At 39.2% G+C, this 19,933-nt stretch overlaps 1 protein-coding gene across 1 annotated transcript in view; it reads left to right on the top strand.

The window, feature by feature from the left end:
• NAALADL2 (N-acetylated alpha-linked acidic dipeptidase like 2) overlaps nucleotides 1-19,933 on the top strand; it is a 413,827-nt gene that overhangs the window by 214,280 nt on the left and 179,614 nt on the right. The window lies entirely within an intron of this gene.

Genomic DNA, 19,933 nt, shown 5'->3' with positions numbered 1-19,933 from the left:
GGAAGACCTCTTAGTCACCAGGAGGGTTTTGGTCATTTTCCCCCCACCCCCTGCTTCTTGACTGACTTCTGATGATGCTTTTGTGAACTTCATGGGCAACAAAAGTAATTTTGTGCTGAATTGAGAGAGCCATGCTTTTTGAAACGTTTTGATGACATACTGATATTCCTAAATTCTCACTTCACTCTCAGTTTACTCTGGAGCAATTATTAACATTTTTGATAGACTTTTGAATTCAATGTGGGGTTTGGGGTGCTTTTTTTTTTTTTTTTTTTTTCCTCAGGCGTTTTTTCCCGTTTGTGTTCAGGTGATACTGAATTGAGATGAGGAGCACTGGGACTCACAGCTGTTAGAATGGTAACAGATGTTGATTGTTCAGCTCCTCTTGGATCTTTTGGGTTTGGAAGTTGGAGTCTGGATTTAGCTGGACTGCCAGACAGGAAGACACTAAATGCACCAAATCCAGGAATAAGGACTGTGTGTGTCAAAGCTTCGATGTGATTGACCTTGATTTCCAGGTGATTCTGGGAGTGAGTGGAAACAATGGTTTTCCATTATTTTTCTGCTCGGGGAAAAGCTGATTGAAATTTTGAAAAATTACATTTTGGAGGGTTAAAGGGTGGTTAACACCTTTTTTAGTAATACTCAGTTGTTATTTCTGTTTCAGTTTTTGACTGAAATTGAGGCTTTTGCCCACCTTTTGAATCTGTACTGACTGACTCACACATTCTGACTACATAAAATTCCCAGGGCTCATAATTTGTATTTAGTGGAAAGGTTACAGTGGAAATCTTTATATAAAAGGAAGAAAAGTTTTGTTTCTTCTGGCTGCAGAGTCCTTGGGCTTGCTCAGCTGCAGTTGTGTGTATCTGTGGTGGTGATATGCTGTCAGCACAGGTGTCATAAAAAGTGAGGCCAAACCTGTCAGACACACACGTTGAGGATATATCTGCCTTTGAAACTATCAGTCTGGAGGAAGCTGATAAGACAACCAAAAGTAATCTTGAGTTGAGAAAAGAGAGAGAGAATAGCAGGATTTAAGCTGATAGGGGAGAGGTGAGGTAAGCAAGAAAGGAAAGCTTGGGGATGACAGGTTTTTACTTTTGGTGTTAATAAATAACATCCCACCTCAAACAGCAACATCTCTCCCTGGTAATCCCACAGTGGCATCCCAGGAGCCCAGTCTACTCCTGTGTGGCCTTATCCCTGTTGGTGGCTTTTTGTTCTGCTGGGAAGCAAGGAGTGGGAATTTGGGCCACCCCTCTTGCTGCCTCACCTTGGGTTGAGGCACATCTCTTCCCTGCCTTTCCAAAAGAAAGAGATGCCAGAAGAAGGCTGATCATATCCTCAGCAGGCACCAGCATATGATGATGGTCAGGGAAACCAAACTATCGTTGGTGCCATGTCTTGGGCTGTCCCTGACTTGATTCAGCCTGCCCAGCCCTGGAGCTGGGGGGATAGTTTGAGTCACAGCTGTAGGGACAGGGATTTGTGTGAGCCCAGCACCAGGATCTCCAAACAGGATTTCCTTGGCTGCTTCCTTGCAGATCCTCAGCCTCCATCATGGCTTGGATGCTCACCTAAGGCATGTTTGGGTTTTGGGCAGGGCATCAGATTGTTTTGTTTTGCTTATTGATTTCTATATTTTCCTTCCCACTCCTTACTTAGTGCTCAGAGTATTTCTCTTACATTTCCATTTACTGGGTAGTGATGAGTCACTGTCTAGTGCTGTCCTATCACACCTGTTAAAAAATTACACCTGTTTCTTGTAGATAAGGTAAGAAACAAATTACTCTGGGGTGCCTTTCTCTGACACTTCATTTGTCTTCCAGACTATGCAAGGGTAGTTACCTTCATGCCAAAATTAATTATGGGCAACTCTGGAATTCTTAATCTCTCAGAAGCAACAGGAGAAGAAAACATTTTATTCAGTTCCAAAGACTGGGTGAATAAGAAAGAGATGGGAGTTTTCCAGACATAAATAGAAATTTTCTCACTCCTATTTTCAGCTGATTCTGAGTTCTCACTGAAGTTGTAATAATTTTTGCTTTCATCAAAATTGCTTTCCTGTGTCTTAAATTAGCAGGAACACGCTGTAGCAGATGGCTGAAGAGTTAAACTGTTTTCCCTGTTTCTGCAGTAACAATGCTTACAGCAGAACTGTACATTCCTTCGCTTGCCCTCTGTTTCGAGAAAGAAATGCCTTTTGAAAGAATAAATCTTGCATTGGCTGGCTATCATCTCCTAATCTAAAGACTGTAACTGGTAACTACATAAATTACTGTTATATTCTCAGCACAGTTTCAATTGAATGACTTTATTCCTCATAAAACCACTGCTGTATGGCTTTTCCACCAGGAACGGCGTGCGAGGCTCCGCTCGCTGTGTCCTCGTGCTGCTGCCCCAAATGCTCCCTCCAGACAGGAACTTTAAACTGTATTTATTTGTTTGGAATGAGTCGAGAGCCACAGGAAGGGTTGTGGCTTTCCCTGCTCATTCCCCTGCGAGTGCCACATGATGTGCCCTCCATCTGGTGGCAGGAGTACAGTGGGAAAGAGAAGGACTGAGAGAAGTAAAAACCTTTCTTTGACTGTTGATTTAACAAGGTAATATCCTTGCAGTCGGAAATTAAATTGTTAGCCTAGGGGTTTTCCAGAATAGGCTTGTTTAGAATAGTTTCTTTATATTATAGCAAGCAGGAGAGGTTTATCCATCTCTTACTGTATCCTTTTCCTCCCCTCAGTGTAAATCAGAGGAGGGTTTGGCTCAGGCTTTACAGTGCTCCAGACCCCTTTGGTTTTCTCCTCTCTTTACAGAAACACAGCTCCTGTGGTGTGTCATGCAGCAGCTGTCCAGAAAGCATGAGGTGTAGGGGAATAAAACATTATTCCAAACGCTGCTTTTATTTTCACTGAGCTCACACGCCTGGACCTGAGGAGTGCAGCCATTCCTGGCAGCATCCACAGCCCTGTGTGTGTTAAATGTGTTCTTGTGGCTCTGTGCTCCGAGCTGCCACCAGGAAAGGGACCCCAAAGGCAGCAGTGAGTGACAGTGGCACTGCTGCTGGCACCTGCAGTGGTGCTGCTCATCACTGGCAAGCAGCAGACCAAACACACACGAGACCATGTCCCTGTGTGACTGTCTCACCACCTTAGCTTTTGTTTTTAATACTGCACAAAGCAGTATTGTCAACACCACGAGGCAAAATTATTCATTTGCTTGCTATTGTTACTTGCTCAAGCAGTGAAAGTAATTATATCTAAATAGGAATACTTTTTAATTTGTTATCTGACTGCTGAGTGTTCTTGGTTCATTTCTGTTACATTCTCCTTTGTAATCCTAACGGCTAAAATATTTTTTAATAGAAGCTGAAAATCTGACATCGTTACAGTATTCCAGGAGCTAAGACTTGAGACTAAATGCAAAACAGATTTGCATGGCTGGAAACTTCTTATGTGTTGCTGTAGGCACTTCTATAGGAATTTGGGAATAAAGCTGGGGGAAAAGGCTCCACTGTGAACCATGCATGACATTTCAAGTACTATTTGCTTGTCTGAGTAATATCCTATAAAAATCTTGCTGATAGTTGGTCACATTACACAGATATGCCTAAAATGAGAGTTGGTAATACACAATGAGGTCTTGGCAGCATGTTGTGCCTCTTGCTTTCTCTCCTCTTCTCCAGCTTTTGTTTCTGAAATTGCTTTAAGCTGTATTTTATATGTGTGAAGCACTGACTGGACCTTTTGTGGGGATGTACTAAAATTGAGCTGGGTATTGTAAGGAATAAAAGCATTGATACAATCAAGAATCCCAAAACCCTTCTGAATGTTTCAGTTACCACTTCTTCCTAAGTAGGCCTGGATTAGGAGATGGAAAAAAAAATACAGTGTTAAATTTCTGGTGTTATTGATAGTCTACCACTCTCAAAAATAAGAAATTACATGTTGACTCCTTTTGATTATATGTGGGATGCCACATTAACAATGCACTCCTTAGCTGACAACTGCAACCTTTCATTTTATTAATGTTTCTAATGATACAGTTGGCAGGAATTATCTGATAATTCAACCTGTTATAATATGAAATCCTTGACGGGATGTGGGTAATCAGATTAAATTCACCTGTTGGTGTATCTCAGGCTCTTTAAAGCTTTTTCTATAAGTGGCTTCAAAAACTATGGTTTTGAGTCTATTATTTTTCTTCTTTTTTTTTTTTTTTTTTTCTTTTTTTGTTATGTAAGCAAGATGTCTAAGAATTCAGTAGTTGTCTATTGAGGGAGGCTACTTAGAAGAAAATATTTTCTACATCAGTAATCCATCTGGTTTGGGAGTGTGGGCAAAATACTGGTTAGGTTGCTTAATAGAATTTTGTACATTAATGAATTGTAAATATATATTTTGGTTGAAAATAGTGTCTCTGAATTGATCACTTCCTGTGAGTACTGCAAAAGAATTACAGTTGGTTTTGCATTAGAACATTTTCGAAGCATATGGCAGTGATGCAGTAATTTCTGGAAGCATTTGATGAGGTTTTGTACTGTGACTGTCTCTGTCACATTATGCAACTGATGAGTGTGAAGATAGCATGTAAAATGGCTTTGATTAATTTAAACTTTATCCTCTGTGTGGTACCATAACTTTGGGGACTTCAATACAGGGGCACGGCTTTGCTCTGTAATTAACCCAGAGAGACAGAGTTCAATGTATGGGAGGTGATCCTGTAATTTTGTCATGTTAGGAGCTTACATTAAGTTTCTGACCTTGTTAGATACTGGAGTTTTTTGGGTTTTTTTTAATTTGATTTATTTTTAAAAAATATATATATATTTAATGAAAATTCCTCTGTAATCATCTAAGAGCAGCTGAAAAGCTGTTGTGGGTCTGGAGCAGCCTGGGCTGGCTGAGTCTCCTGGGGTTTGTGCTGCAGCTGAGTGGAGCTGCAGCTACAAGTGTTCAGGGGCAGAGAAAGCAGGTTATGTTCCAAACATCTTGCTGCCATCAAGGGTTGCATTGAAGTCTTCTGGTGTTCTGCAATCTGCCTGAAACAGGAAAAGAGCAGCAGCAGATGATGCAGGTGTCAGGCTCCTTCCAGTCCCAGCAGCTGATGCTGTGTGCACACACGTGTGCATGGATTACCAGTTATTCCCTGGAATTTATATATATGCTGTATATCTTCCTGACTTCTGAACTAAGAAAATGCAGTTGTGAAACTTTGTTTTTACAATTCTATGTCCATGTAAGTGACCTGCACATTAATAGGAAGAAAAGTAGGTATTTTCCTCTTGCAGTCAGTCTGGTTTGGGGTTTCTCCTTAATCTGGCAGCATGTGCAAACCTGTATGTTAACAGCCATTATTTCATGCATCATTGTTCTGGAATACAAATGGATAGAAACAGGATGCCTTTGACTGCCTTTAAATACAGTTTTTGCCTTTTCATTTGCCAATGCAGATGTATCTGTGTATTTTAAAAAGCAGATCTTGGATATTGGAAGCTGATTCAATTTTAGGATATCATCTACTTCATTACACACAGACTACTTGGTCTCATTTCGTGTCGTCTCCTGGCTATTTACTGAGTTTTTAACCTGGTTATAGGAGTCTTGCAGTTTATTTTATCTTATTAATAGCACTGCTTTACAAAGGTCAGGCCCATTCAGCTAGAAGGTTTTGATGTGCTGGTTTCATTTCAGGAAACAGAATAGCCACTGCCTGCTGTGGGTGCCTGAAAAATCCTGGAAGAGGACTCGTGTTGGATTACAATTAATTATAGGGAGCAGACTTGCTGCACAAAAATATTCTTCTATCCAGTGGATTAGCTCAATTAACAAATAGCTAGTGTTTAAATTGTGTAAATAATCCCCCCAGATTGTTCTGGATGAGGTGAGTTTACTGTTCCATCAGCAAGGCTGAACAAACAGGAATTTTCAGATGGAGGCAGAGGGGTAGGGAAGGGTTTGGGACAAGGATCCCTCGAGGTGGGTGAGGTTTTTGGGTGGGTTTGCAGTATTGATAAGGAGCAGATATTGGAAGGCAGAGCATTTGGACTCTTAGAACTTAGGACTGAGACCTGAGTGGGCAGAAGAGGATGAACCATTTGGGGACTGTCTTGTCCTTGGTAATGCCTGATGCTATGGACTTGCCATGTCCCATGGGAAAATGTTCTAACCGAGGAGGAAATAACCTCAGCTGTACTTAAGTCTTTATTAAAACTCCTACATAGGTGACCTAATTCTCAGTGCTCATAATTTTTAATTCAAGATTTTATTTATTTATATGTCTAAATATGGATCTGAGATTCTAATGTTAACGTCCATTTAAAAAAGTAAAAAGAAATCTTGGCTGTGGCTAATGTGATTAATTCAGTCTTTCCAGTTGCTGAGAGGTAGACTAAATGCATAGCTAGAGAGGGTAATTTTGTTGATGATTTAAGAAATGCATCCTAGCAAGGTAGTGTATAGTAAGCTATAAAGCTGTTGTTGTCTTCATATAAATGTATCATTAAATCACATTTCTTAATATTAGTGTCCAAGGTGAACAGAAGATGATGCAGAGCAAGATTATTCTCATTTTCCATTTCTGAGCTCTCTAAATGTTCACATCTGCCTTTATAACAGAATTGTACAAAATCTTATAATGACTTCTTCCACCCCCCAAAAAACCCTAACAATCCAAATCTTAAATAAGCTGGTATCCGATCCTCCAAAAGAAAGGTGCTGTATTGCACATGAAGACTATAAGTAATATTGTTACATAAAATTTAGGACCTGATTATTGATGTAGAAAAAGATTTTACCCAAATTATACAAATCTGTACCTCGTGCTAGCCTAGAGAGCAAACCTATGGGCACAGACTGCTAAGTCACCTCAAGTGACATCACTTTTATCTAAAACTTTAAAATCTGAGTACAAGGTGGGAAAACACTTCCAGCAGCTAGGCTATTCCTCTCCCCACTCACCATCTGGATATTGTGAGTAAATTATTTTTATAAGCCAATGCTTCTGGAGTGTTTCTGTTGTGATATGCAGGATGAAAGGCTGGGGGAGGCTTACGTGGTCCAGCTCCCCTGTCAAGTTGAATTCTTTCTTTCTTTCTCCACTCAAGGTGTGTTTGGCTCATCAGTCATTTTTTCAGTCCCAAGGCTCAAATACATTATGTTATTTGTTTGCTGATCCTGTCAGCTTAGCACGCAGAGGAGTGTGTTAAAGGGGAATAGGGGGCTGGAGCTGACAAGGGACATTTCAGGAGTGAGATGTGCTAATGCAGGAGAGCAGATGTGAAGCCATCAAAGGCTGGGGTAACCAAAGGACAGTTTGCAGTGGGAAGGGGAGGATGGTGAGGAGAAGTGGAAGAAAAGTTCCCATGAATGGAAAAAAACCTGTGTGACATGAGGTGACCCTTCTTCACGCCCACATCCCAAAGCAAATCACAAAACCTCAGAAAGAAGAGAAAGTACAGGCAGGGTTTGACAGATTTGACATAGTAGAGTTCACTGAGAAAGCTGCAGAAGTAAACTTTATCCTAATTCACAGTGACTGGCATGTATTTGGGTGACTGGAGCCTTTTTGTGCTCCGTGTGTACCCAGACTCTGCATTGATACAGCATTTCCACTGATTGCTAAGGAAATTTGCTGTTCCAAACAGTCTGTAGAAAAGATGATCCCACATGCAATTCCAAAGAGAGGTCTTTTCACTTTCCTAAATCCTGTTGGTGCTCTGGAAGATATTGCTTACATAAATATCTCAGCTAATATTGTATTTTGTTGATAAAACTATTAACGTCACCAAAAATATGCTTAGCATCTTCCTTTGGTGCTCTCTGTTACAATGATTTAAAAAAAAAAAGTTTCTATGGCTTAACCACATGTGATACTTGTTTTAATTGGAGATCAAATTTAATAAAATCTGCTATTTGTTTCATTCAGTATTGCATGCACTTCCAAATTGTATTTTATTCAGTAGCAAGGCTCACAATAATGCACTTCTCTTCCATTTTGCCTTCTAACATACCCCAAGTTGCTCAGCTCTCATAGTGATTGTTGCTTGTAGAGTGAAGTTTGAATGCAAAGTAATTTGCAGAAGCATCTAACCAAAATTCAGAAGCGAATGCTGTCCTAGCTGTCCTTGTGTCTGCTCTGTGAGAAACTGAAGGAGTTGATCTACATTTAGGCATCTATATTTTGGTTTAAAAGGAGCTTCCTTGCTTATGGTTTAAATTGTGGTTGGGGCAGAGCTTGCACTTGCTGCAGGGGTCAGGTGTGTCTGCTCTGTGGCAGTGGAGTTCTGGACACTGCTTGTGGGAAGGTTTGCAGCCAGAAGAAATTGTGCAGAAAGAAAAGCCTGCAGTGATTCTTCATTAAACAGAACCACTACTGCAAAATAACATCCACCTATGGATTTGCACTTGTGCAATTCCAGTCAGTTCATTAAAGTAAATGTGTGCAAAATCCATAAGTGGCTGTCTCAGTGAGCTGCTCCAAGAAATGCACAGGAATTGCTGAGTCTTTCACTGTCCTGTTTTTTCTCTTTCTGGCAGAATTCTGCCTGCAGTGAAAGTGCCAGTGACCAGGCACAATATGGGCTGTAGATGTGAACCACCTTTGGGGTGAGTTGAAGGAGGAGTTGAAGAAGGGACACGATATCCATTAGGCTGCAGTGAAACACTCACTGGGTTCATGCATTTGCTAAGTAAGGTAGATTCGTTTTCTGAAGGTTTCCAATAAAACAGAAAAATTCAATTTATCTTCAGTTTTCCCAAAACACAGACTTAACAGATACCTCTGTTGTAGTGCCTATTGTTCCAGGTATAGCTACAATTTTTCAATTTTTTTTTCCCTGTTCATACTGTTTTGATTGTGGATACACTGGAAAAGTTCTGGCTTGACGTTTTCTTTGCCCCCTGCTTAAAAAATTTGATGCTGCTCTGATTCAGCTTGATTGAATATATTTAGACTTTGAATCCTTTACTTTTTTTTTCATTGTGATATTTATCCTTTTTTTATATGCCAGTGTCATATGTGTTAATGTCACAGATTTTTAAGAAACATGGGGGTGAAATGTTGTGTCTGCATAGTCCACGTGGGTAGTTTGTTACCAAGAATATGAGTAGTCATGTCATGCTAATAACAAATAGACCATCTGCCTCCCACAATTCCTCCAGCTACTTGATAGTTTAATAGATGACTCTGTCTTCACAGCAGATATAAGAAGCAGTGCAGCATGACCACGAGAATATTTTTTTCTGCAGTGGAGATAGCTTGACTGTGTTCTGTATATGGGTACCCAGTAAAAACCTGCTCAACTGATGAATCTCTGAATCCTGTTTTGTGTTCTCATGTCTGTGACTTCCTTAACACACCACGTCAAGAGCAAACTCAGACTTGTATTTGAAGAAAGTGAGGTAAAAAAAAAAATGTATGGAAGTTTTCTGTTGTTACATAACAATTCTGCTTTTATTTAATTTTTCCCCCGAGAGATTTAATTGACCTTTGGACTAGAGCACTTTTACTGTCTAGCAACAGCCACCCCACTCTGGCCTTTGGGTTGAACCATCATGGCACTACAGCATCCGTCTGTCCTGGCAGTGAGCAGTTCAGGTGATTCTACATCAAATTGTGCTGAATTACGGACATTTTTCAACCTGGATTCCAATTCCTGAACATCTGCATATTGCTGTTGGTCTTTTCTTTGTGCTCTGTTCACTTAAAAACAGGTTTTGAAATTTTTGTTGGCTCATAAGAGAGGCTGAAAGTGAGTTAGGCTAGGTATTACTCCCTGAAACCAGCACCTGCTGTTCTGGGAACTTTTTGTGGGGTTTGTTTTATTTTCAGCTAGAGAAGAGCCAGAGGTCTGAGGGAAGTCTGCAGTGGACAAGGAAATGTAGATAAATGGATGGCTCTGGGGGAAGTGAGGTACTCTTGGACATGCCAGTGTCAACAGGGAATGTTGCATCCAAAATGTGCCAAAGGAGGAGGAGGAGGAGAAGGAGCAGGTCAGGCCCCTTTCCTATCACTTCTCTAGAAATCTCTGCCCTGTGGCACCTACATTTTGCCATGTGCACCCAAGGGTTAGAAGTGTGCCCCTCAGGGGTGTGTGGACTTTACTGCTGGGAAGAGATGACGTGGGCAGATCAACTTTAGAAGGGACAGAAAGGAACTTTTTGTATGGACCTGAAGTGGTCTGTGCAGGTGTTTATTTGCTGTGCTGAGAGCAAACCTATTGGATTTTCATTGCAAATGCATTGATGATTTTGGAATCCAAACCTCTGATCAGCCCCACACTTGACATCAACAAAGGCATAGAACTGACCAAGCAAATACTCTGAATTTTGCCTGCTTTAAAAAGTTTATGCTTCTAGTGTCCGGACTGGTGTACAGTGAAATCTGGTGTGGGGCAGATAGAGCAATTCTGGAAGTCTAGCATTTAAGCTTAGTTGTCTTTTTGGGAACTTTTTAGTTTGGGGTGGAGAGCAGTTGGATACATTTTTAAGAGTGGATTCTCAGCACTTTGAAAGTCTGACCTGTTTTATAGTTCATGGAGATGTATTCAGGACATTCCCTCTTGAAGCAAATGAGTGATGGAATGATGAGGCCCCTTTGAGGTCAGCAGAGCTGAAGGAGTCGATGAACTTACTGCAGAGGTAGAGTTGAAATCAAAATAAAGGACAGCAGAAGGATAATAATTGAATTTTATGGAGGCAGACAGTAATTGGATACTAATCCTTCATTTTCAGTGCAAATGGCATATTCAGAATGGCCTTTCCTTGGACTTCTGCTTCAAGAGGAGTGGAGACAGGCTGGAAAGGGGCCAAAAGAGGTGAGGGAGGGCAGTTGGAGATTTCGGGAGCAGTAGCTCTTAGGAAATGGATGAAAAGACAGAAAAAATTTGATTTTAAGAAAAGATCAGTTGAGGGAAGGCCATGAGAGCAATCCTTATGTATGTAAAAAAAAACTTGAAGAGAGAAAAGGATTAGTCTGTTCTCACCATGAGTGGGGGAAAGGAGGAAATGCAGTGTGTCTAAATACAGCAGGGCGATTATTTAGGATGGACAAGAGGTTTATATCTTTGGAAAAGGGCAGGAAAACAAATGCCTGGAGTGGCAGTGGGGTGAGCTGAGCCTGCCTCAAACCAAATGATCTCCTGTGGCCTCTTCCCAAGCCTGTCTTTATAAGATTTTATGCTTGCTCCTTTGGAGAGAGCTTTTAGTTTATCCACAAGCAGTTGGATTTGTGGTGCAGTGTAAATAACTCCAGGACAGTGTTTTGGTTATCAGTGCTGATTTCCTCAGCTGTATATTAGAACTGAAGGGTCACTTGGAAGCTGTCAGTGTTTTCAGATAAAAACAAATGCATCTGAAACACAGTTCAGCTGGTGAGATGGAGATTATCAGAACTAAGCCATGTGATATGGCATTTGTGATAACACTCTGCTTACATAAGCATGTGGAGATGGTATTTTACCCTTCTCTATTTTTTTTTTTTTTAATCTGCAGTTTTCATTTTAACCAATATGTGCTACAGAACTTTTAAATATTTTTATAAAATATCCAAGCTGACATATCAGCTAGAAATCTTTGCAGTTCTATTAGAATTGTATTGGTAAATTAACATATGCTGATAAGAAAATTAGGCTGATAACAGGAAGGTTACATGGCATCATCTTGTGGCTGCCTTAGATTTTCCTGTATATAAGGTTAACCTCTTGAAATTCCTGTGAAATTCTTTAAATTCCTGAAAGAAATTGAAGTGTTTTTTTAATATTCTTTTCAAATTCTAAAAATTAAACATTTATTTGGGGATTTATCTAATTCAAAATAATCTTTAAATAATAGGTAGCTTTTCTAAGCAGTGCTAAGTTGTTGTGGTTTTGGTTAGGGTTTTTTGTTTGTTTGTTTTTTGGGATTTTTTGTTTGTTTTGTGGTTTTTTAATTGGGTTTTGTGGCTTTTTTTTTTTTGGTTAGCAAAATTCCTCATTGTCCCTTGAGAACTGGGGTATTATTTAAAAGTTAAATCATACAGTTCCAATAAAGATATCCAATGCCATCAGAATGACACATTCAATGTAATTACTTGAGAGTTCACAGTGTAATCTAATGATTGGCAATTGAAAGGAATGAAATATTGCCAGCTGAGCAGTATTGAGATTTTTTTTTTTTTTTTCATCTGCAGATTTCCTGTATAAAAAGCAAGGTACAAGGGTTTTTTTTTTTGATCAATAGGTTTTGTGTATAGAAAAAAGAACCATCCAGTGCTATTCACATCCACACAGAAATGGTCTCTTGCTGGAAGTAAACCTAATTGTCTCCGACAGTAAAAGGAACCACTTGGACTTGATTATGCAGCTGGTCACATTTTATTGAGACACTGACATATTCCCTGTGGTCTGGGAAGAAAAGAAGATTATGTGGTTGTGAAGTTTTGCTGGGTCAGTGCTCTGCCAGCGAATGCAGGGTTATATGCAAACATTTCAAGGTGAGGAATTGTCTTTTCCCCGTCCTCCTTCCGCTGTGGCTCGACATCGCCCTCGGCGCTGTAACCTGCTGCAAAATGCAGGGCACAGCTGCTTGCAGCTGCTGCTCCCCGTGCATTAGGAGAAATTAGAGTAAAACCCTTCATTAAATAATTACATCTATAAGCTTTGGATAAAATTATCTCTTCCCTTTGCTGTATATAAAGCAGAGGGTAAGATATCCTTGCATGCCCAAAATAAAGGTTTAGGTTAAAGCATGCAGCTTGTTTAAAATGGTTTAGATGGAATTGTACAAAGGTACAGTTTGTGATGTTATGCATGCACACAGTCCTCTGTACCATAGAGGAAAACCTGTCTCTTGTGACTGAAATTTAGCAACTGTGGAAGTTAATAAGAAAACTAGTTATGGGCATGTAACTGATTGTGAAAGATAATGGCATAATTTCAAGAGATCATCTTTCAAACAAGAGTTCCTTTAGTAATAATAAAAGAGGTTTCCCGTGTAGATATCTTCATTGTGTACATACTTTGAAAGAACTTTTTTTTACCAACACCTCATCTGTTGAAAGCCATTTATTGTAGTAAATAGAATAAATGTGTGGGGAGTAGATCAGTCCAGTTTGTGGTAAGCATTTGAAGTTTTGTGTTAGGGAGAAGCAAGGTCTCCTTATTTTGCTAAAAGGAAAGTGTGTCATTCTTGTAAGCAAAGGGAACAGTGGAACATGGCAGTGACCTTCTTTAGAGCTGAAGTACACAATGTAAAAGTTATTTGCTCTCTCTTCTTTCTGTGGAATTTAGTCTTAGGATGCTGAAATAGTCCATATAAAGGAACTGGAGCTGTCATTCTCCATGTTATGGGTTCTGTGGTTAATTTATGCCCCAGACTGAGATGAAAGATGTATTCCATTGCCATCTGTGTGGCAGTTGTCTTCTGTTAAGTGAGCAATTTCCTTCTCTCTTCCACAACCAATTCTCTCAGAAAAGACATCTGCTGATAATGGGCTATTGAATGTCACTGCATGACCAATAAGAACTAGAACATCCCGTTGGGAGGTGCTCCACCTACAGGGAGGAGCCAAGCATTCCTGCCTGGATATGATCTTGAGTTTCTGGAACATCAGCTTAGCTTTTCCTGCACTGGAGGAACAGCTGCCTCTTGCACTGCAGGAAGACTCCAGCCCTTTTTTACAAGATCACTGATCCTAACAGAACTACACCTGACACTCCAGAAGAACTGCAGCCATAATTCCCAGCTGAAAAACTAACAGGGTGTCAGGTTGTGTTCTGACTCTGTCAGTGTTGTTTCGGTTCACTGCATTGTTTATTTTATTTTTATTTTCTTCTCTAATAAAGAACTATTATTCCTGCTCCCATATTTTAGCCTGAGAGCCCCCCTAAATTTCAAATTTATAACAATTCAGAAGGAAGGGGTCTACATTTTTCCATTGCAGGAGAGGCTCCTGCCTTCCTTAGCAGACACCTGTCTTTCCAAGCCAAGACAATTTACTATTCTTGAAGTGGATAGTGATAACCATCTGTGGGTTGTTGGTTTGTTGGGTTTTTTTGTTAGTTTCTTTGATAACTGAAGCCACAAGTGTAAATAGTCAATCTCATTTCTGCTCCCAGCTCTGTCTCTGCCTACCTGTCCCCCTTTGAGTGATTTGCTTTTCTTATATTGGCCCTCTAATGTTCTGAAGTATTTGGAAGATTTGGATGCTGGCTAAATGTCACATAAGTGACATCCAGATCTCTTAAAAAGCATTTGAAAGCTCACCTATGGCCAGTTCATGACTTGGCAATGCTTAGTGCAGGGGAACAAAGAATTGGTTGTTTTCCAATAAACTCTGGAGTCAGAGAGTGAGAGAATCAGTCATTTTCAATGCCTTCCACCATCTGCCTTGAATGCAAGTTTGGTTTGCATCAAGATGTTGAAAAGTGAGATTTGAACTGTCCCCATGAGTTTTATTTAAAAGGTATAAAAGGCATTTGACTGATGTGATGGGCAGGAGCAATAAACTTGGTAGTCCTGAAGTGAAGAAAACATAAATGTACAAAATAGCTAAGCTTGGGAGCCAGCAGGGACTGAGATCTGAGTGTGTTCTTCAATCCCATGGAAAGAACTCTTCAGGAAAACGAGGTTTGCCCTGGAGCAGTTCTGCATGAATTTATACTACAATAGGAGAAGATACATATGGTCAGGTACCCCTGTGAAAATCCAATACTCACGTGGACTTAAACACAGTGCAAAAATATTCTAAAGTTTTGTTTAAAAGTATTTCTCATTTTTTCTCATAGTATGACTTTCTAAAGAGAGAGCTTATGACACTTCTATTGGAAATACCTGAAAGCCACATAGCACATCGTGTTTTTTTAAAAAAATTAAATTACAAAGTGATTTTGCTAGAGAACTGCACAACCAAATCTAGAGCTGGCATTCTGTTTTCTGACATTCCATATTTTTTATGATTTCATGAATTGAATTTATTCTGTGTCTGTGAGAAGTAAAAGCTGCCATAAATCACAGTCTTTTTTGTTAAAAGCATGAATTGTACTTCTTTATGTTAAGCTTGTTAAAATTCATATTGTAAAATATGTAAAATTTTTGGTGCAGCTCTGTAAATATTCCTTTAGATAGCAAAAGCAGTAAGCTGTTACCCAAGAATGAGCAGAGGTTAATCGTTATTATTATTATTATTATTATTATTATTATTATTATTATTGTTAGAAATATGCCGAGTATCCAGAATGTGTGAAGACTGATGGTAGATGTGGCAGAGGACATTTCATAAATCAGCTTTCTGCAGCAGATGCTGGTGACCTTGCAATGTAACCTGAAGAACCTGAGGTGCTTCAGGATCCTGTGTGCACCTCTTTGCACCATGAACATGTTTCTCTCACCTCTTGATAAATATTTATCCTCTCTTGGACCTGAATTCATTAATTTCTGTATTTTGGGAGCAGCAAATTTGTGGCCATCAGTTCAGACCATGGGAAATCCAACCGGGCAGGTTGGAGACCAGCCCAGTGGAGTGCCCTAATTAACAGGAACATGTAATTAAAATTGAAGCAGATGTGGCTTGGGCAGGTGGTATTTCCTGAGCATTTCCTGTGTGTGCACACTGCGTGTGATGGACACAAATAACTCCTCTTTCTGCAAGTGTGGGAAATGCTGGTGCATCTGCTGAGCAGTTGGTGTGTGCGGGTACCACAGCTCTTAATGGACTGAAACGAGCTTTGAAATCCTCAACATATGAAAACATCTTAAAAACTCAGCCTGGACAAATTTGAGGTTTTAAAAAAATGATATTTGCATGAGAGGCTATAAATGTAATAACCCCATGTGATGCATTTCCTGCATTCTTTTGTGATTATCTGCTGCTAGTTACTGTCGGAGCATCGTGTTGGACAAGAGAGCACTTTGATCTGATGCAGCTTTACCAAATATGAGCAGTCATTGCAACTCACAGGATCTGAGAGCAGCTACTCAGCTGAAAATCAATCTGAAAAAGTTCCAAAATGGCATTTGTTGTTAGCTCCTATCTAAAATTACAGTAGTTGCTTTATGAACAATTTCGGTGAACTGGAAGAAAACAGTAGATATTTACTATAAAAATATAGGAATAAGGCACTTAAATATCTAGCTCTGCAAAAGTGGAATTCAGCTTATTTTTTCTTACTAGGCTAGGAAGTGTAGGCCAGTTCCCAATACTCAGTAGAGGTGGTAAATTTGAACAGAAAAAAACTAACCAAACCAACCACACTTGAAGTTTTACGTATTTGCGGGGAATTTTTGTCCCTGTAGATTTTTCCGATTGAATCTGTAGAATCATTCTGCAATTCCAATTTTTTTTTCATGGGGTTTTATAGCAATTTAACAGGATTATCTGAGAAGTAATTGTGTTATACAGTTAAATTATTCCATCCCTTGGTTGTTAGAGTGACCTGTTGTAATTTTTCAGTATCTGTTGAGTGGTGTTTCAGTGTCCCAGCTGGCTTATTTGCAATACCTTGTTCTCTCCTTTGGCAAACTGTGTCAAAAAGTGCTCTTGTAGCAAATGGCTTTCCATCAAGGCACTGCAGGTCTGTGTTCCCCATGGTTACCAAATTCAAAATGAAATTTGTATATTTTGTGTGTGTGTTCATTTATCTTTTATAATCATCTGGTGAAGAATAGCATTTTGATGCTGCAGAGGCTGCAGAACTCCTGGCTTTTTTACAAATAAATTTTCAACATCTTTAAAATTCTTATAGGTTTAGGAATTTGAATCTTCTGCAGTGGTGATCTTTCATCACATCAAAAATCTCTACTTTATTTAAGTGAAGTAGGGTGAACTTTCTGGGTCTTAAGTGCAATTTTACCTTGTTTTTTTCTGAGTTCAGAAACTGAGCCTTTTGAGATGGAGGAGAATGCTCAAGAGTTTATGTCCTGTTCTGATGTACATTAGTTCCATACTGATCTGTATTAGAAAAGATCAGGAATGTATGCAAATCTCTGAGAGCATCCTATAAAGGTACAGGAATGTTCAGACTGGCATTTTTACATTTATTAGTGTTGATTCTTACTTGAGACCAAATCTTCAGCCTATGGTGGCTCCACTTCACTGGATTATGTAAATTTACAGCAACAGAGATATGCCCATAAACTTTGTGGTTATTCTCATGAACCTTAAAAAAATGCCTGAATAGTTTATTTTTAATGTGACCAGTGGGAGTCAAAAATTTGGCTGAAGTTATCGGAGGCAGGGCTGTAAATGGAAATTGGCAATTGCATTGGTATTGGTTCCTTCTGAGCGTGCAGCTGCTTGGGGAACTGAGAACATCCTCACCCCAAGGGACTGCTCCTCCCCACTGCTGAAATCCTACTGCTGGGAGTCTCTGAGCCCTGCCAGTTCTAGGAAATAAATAATTAGAGCATTTGAAAATAAGGACTGTGAATTGTTGATATTCTTCCAGGCTGTACTGCCAAATTTGACAATTTTCTAATTTTGACTGGGTTTAGGAAATACTGGTTTTGCATATTTTACTTGTTATGCAATTAGTATGTGAACACAATAATGAGTTCAATTACCTCTGACTTTAAGTTCATGCAGTCAGCATCAAAGGCAAATGCAAGTCAGCTGTTGTAATAAGTCTGGAAAAAAAAATCTTTCAGGTGGTGTTCATAAGATTTATCAAAGTAGTCTAATATGTGCTGATTTATTGTAAAATAATGTATGCTTGTATTGCAATTTGATTTTAACATGCTATAAGGACATGGAGTAAATAGTGAGTGGGATCATTTCTGTAACTTAATCAGATATGTTGTCACAAAAGTTTCAAAGACATGTTGATTTAATTATGAAGTGGAAAATAACTTCTATTAGTAAGGATAATAAGCAAATTGTGTCTTCCTTATTGTATCTTATTGTATCTTCCTCTTTCAATGCTTAATTCCTTTTATTATGACTGAATACTTCTGGTTACAATGTGCCATAACCCTATTGGCCTGGGATAAGTTCCTTTAATTATTTATTCTATTAATGTTTCTATCACCTGAGGGAAATGCAGATATTCCATTAATGATTGTGTTAATCAAACAACTTTCTGTATTTCTGCACTACCCAAGTTTATGTCATTACATTAGCAGGCACAGGAGATGAAATTGGAAACTTGTAATATACTGCAGATTGGATTAAGTCATCTGTGTGGTGTAGACTGCTTGAAGACTTATTTTAGATAATTTAAAAACATTAAATCTGCAAGACAGTTATTGTTCCTGACAGGATTCCTGAAGTCCCAACATAAGGCCAGTGTTGTAAAGATTTTCAACTTTGTGTGTGAACAGCCTCATGGGAGCAATGCAGCCTGGGATACAACATATTGCTTTGAACAAGTGTATTTTATAAAAAACACATTTATACAAAATACATTTGTTCTAAAAAAGTTTTGCATGTTGGAATAATCATTCTGCCCATGTAATGTGATGATGGCAATTAGGCATTCAATGGAGTATGTTATTTTTGAGCCATTTCTTGGTGTAAAGGGTGTTATAATTTTACTTTCTGTCCTTTTAAGGCCTTGATGTTGTCTAGGCAGTAAATGTTCATCTTTCAAACGTTCAACCACAAGATGGGTGGAGAAGGGAGCCCTTGTGCTTGACTTGCATCAGAAGCTTTGCTTGCTGAGGCTCTCCTGGGGGCACTGCAGATCCTTCTGGAAGTAGTGCCAGAACCTTCAGCCAGGAGCTTCCCACCTGCAGCACTGCAGCTGGTTTTGGATATTGCAGGGGTACCTGGTGGGATACTCAGGTTCATATTGCATGCTTAAAAATGCTATACATTATTCAACTATTTATTTTTGATATGTGCAAGACAACCAGGGTGTTTTTTGAAGTTCTGTTGAGGACCTTAAAGCAGTTAGGTTTAGTGGCCTTTTTGTGAATAGGAGGTTGTGGCCAAGACTTTCAGTATCTCTGTGCTTGGAAATAATAAATCTGCAATCCTTAATTTTCTTTTCAGTCCTGAGAGCTTCATAGACACACAAAAAACCCCCAAAAAATCCCAACTTCATAGAATTCAGCAAATATTCCATAAGCTTTTTATGCTGCACGTGGTTAGTGCTTTTTATTTGAGTAACAAATTTTATTTCTGTCCTTCTTTGCTCACGTGACTGCTTGCCTGCATAAGCAGGGGAAGCCTTCAGTTGCTTCTTCAGCAAGCCCATCCTCTGGAGTTGTCATGGCAATAGTTCCAACATCTGGAATCCTTTGGCAGGTGCTGGGGAGGAGGGTGGTCCTTTGGTCCCTTCGTCCTTCCCTGTGCCAGCCAACATTGAAAGTGATGCAAGCCCAGACCAGCCTGAGTTCTCACTGGCCCATCAGTAGATACTGCCAAAATAATTCCCATTTTGCCTTTTATGCTGGCCAAGCTGGTAGCTCAGGTCATCCTTCAGTGCAGATAGGAAATGTGAAGAACTTCCTGACCAGTGAGTGCATCATTTGGGGGAGCAGTTCCATTCTGTTTAGTAAATTTGCTTTCCTTTATGAATTTAAGCCAAACGTGTGATTATAACTATATAATTTTAACTAATTTCCAGGATCACGCCCTCCCTGACATCTTTGAGATGTTACTTCAGATTGGCTTCTTCATGTTTAAAGATTGATTAAATTATGCTATTTTAGAAATTCGATAAGCAAATGATGTGAAAATTTTGAAACAGTTATTGTGATATTTCTGTAGGATTCTTTATTTAATTTGGATATGTTTCCTAGACATACATTTTTTTTTTCTTATTTTTATTTCCTTAAAAGCAGTTGCCTTTTGTCTCATACTTGGTAAGAAAATATTTGCAAAAAATGAAAGTTGTATGGTTTTTTTTGCATATTTGATGATAGGTTTTTAATAGAGCCATGCACCGATGCATACTAAGGTATAAACGTCCTGATGGGAAGTAAGCTAAACCTGTGTTTACTTGTGTTTTTTTTTT

Source organism: Lonchura striata, chromosome 10 (assembly GCF_046129695.1).
Source record: "Lonchura striata isolate bLonStr1 chromosome 10, bLonStr1.mat, whole genome shotgun sequence".
Taxonomy (NCBI): domain Eukaryota; kingdom Metazoa; phylum Chordata; class Aves; order Passeriformes; family Estrildidae; genus Lonchura; species Lonchura striata.
Note: the sequence above shows the minus strand (reverse complement) of the source record. Positions and strands in the feature narration are given on the sequence as shown.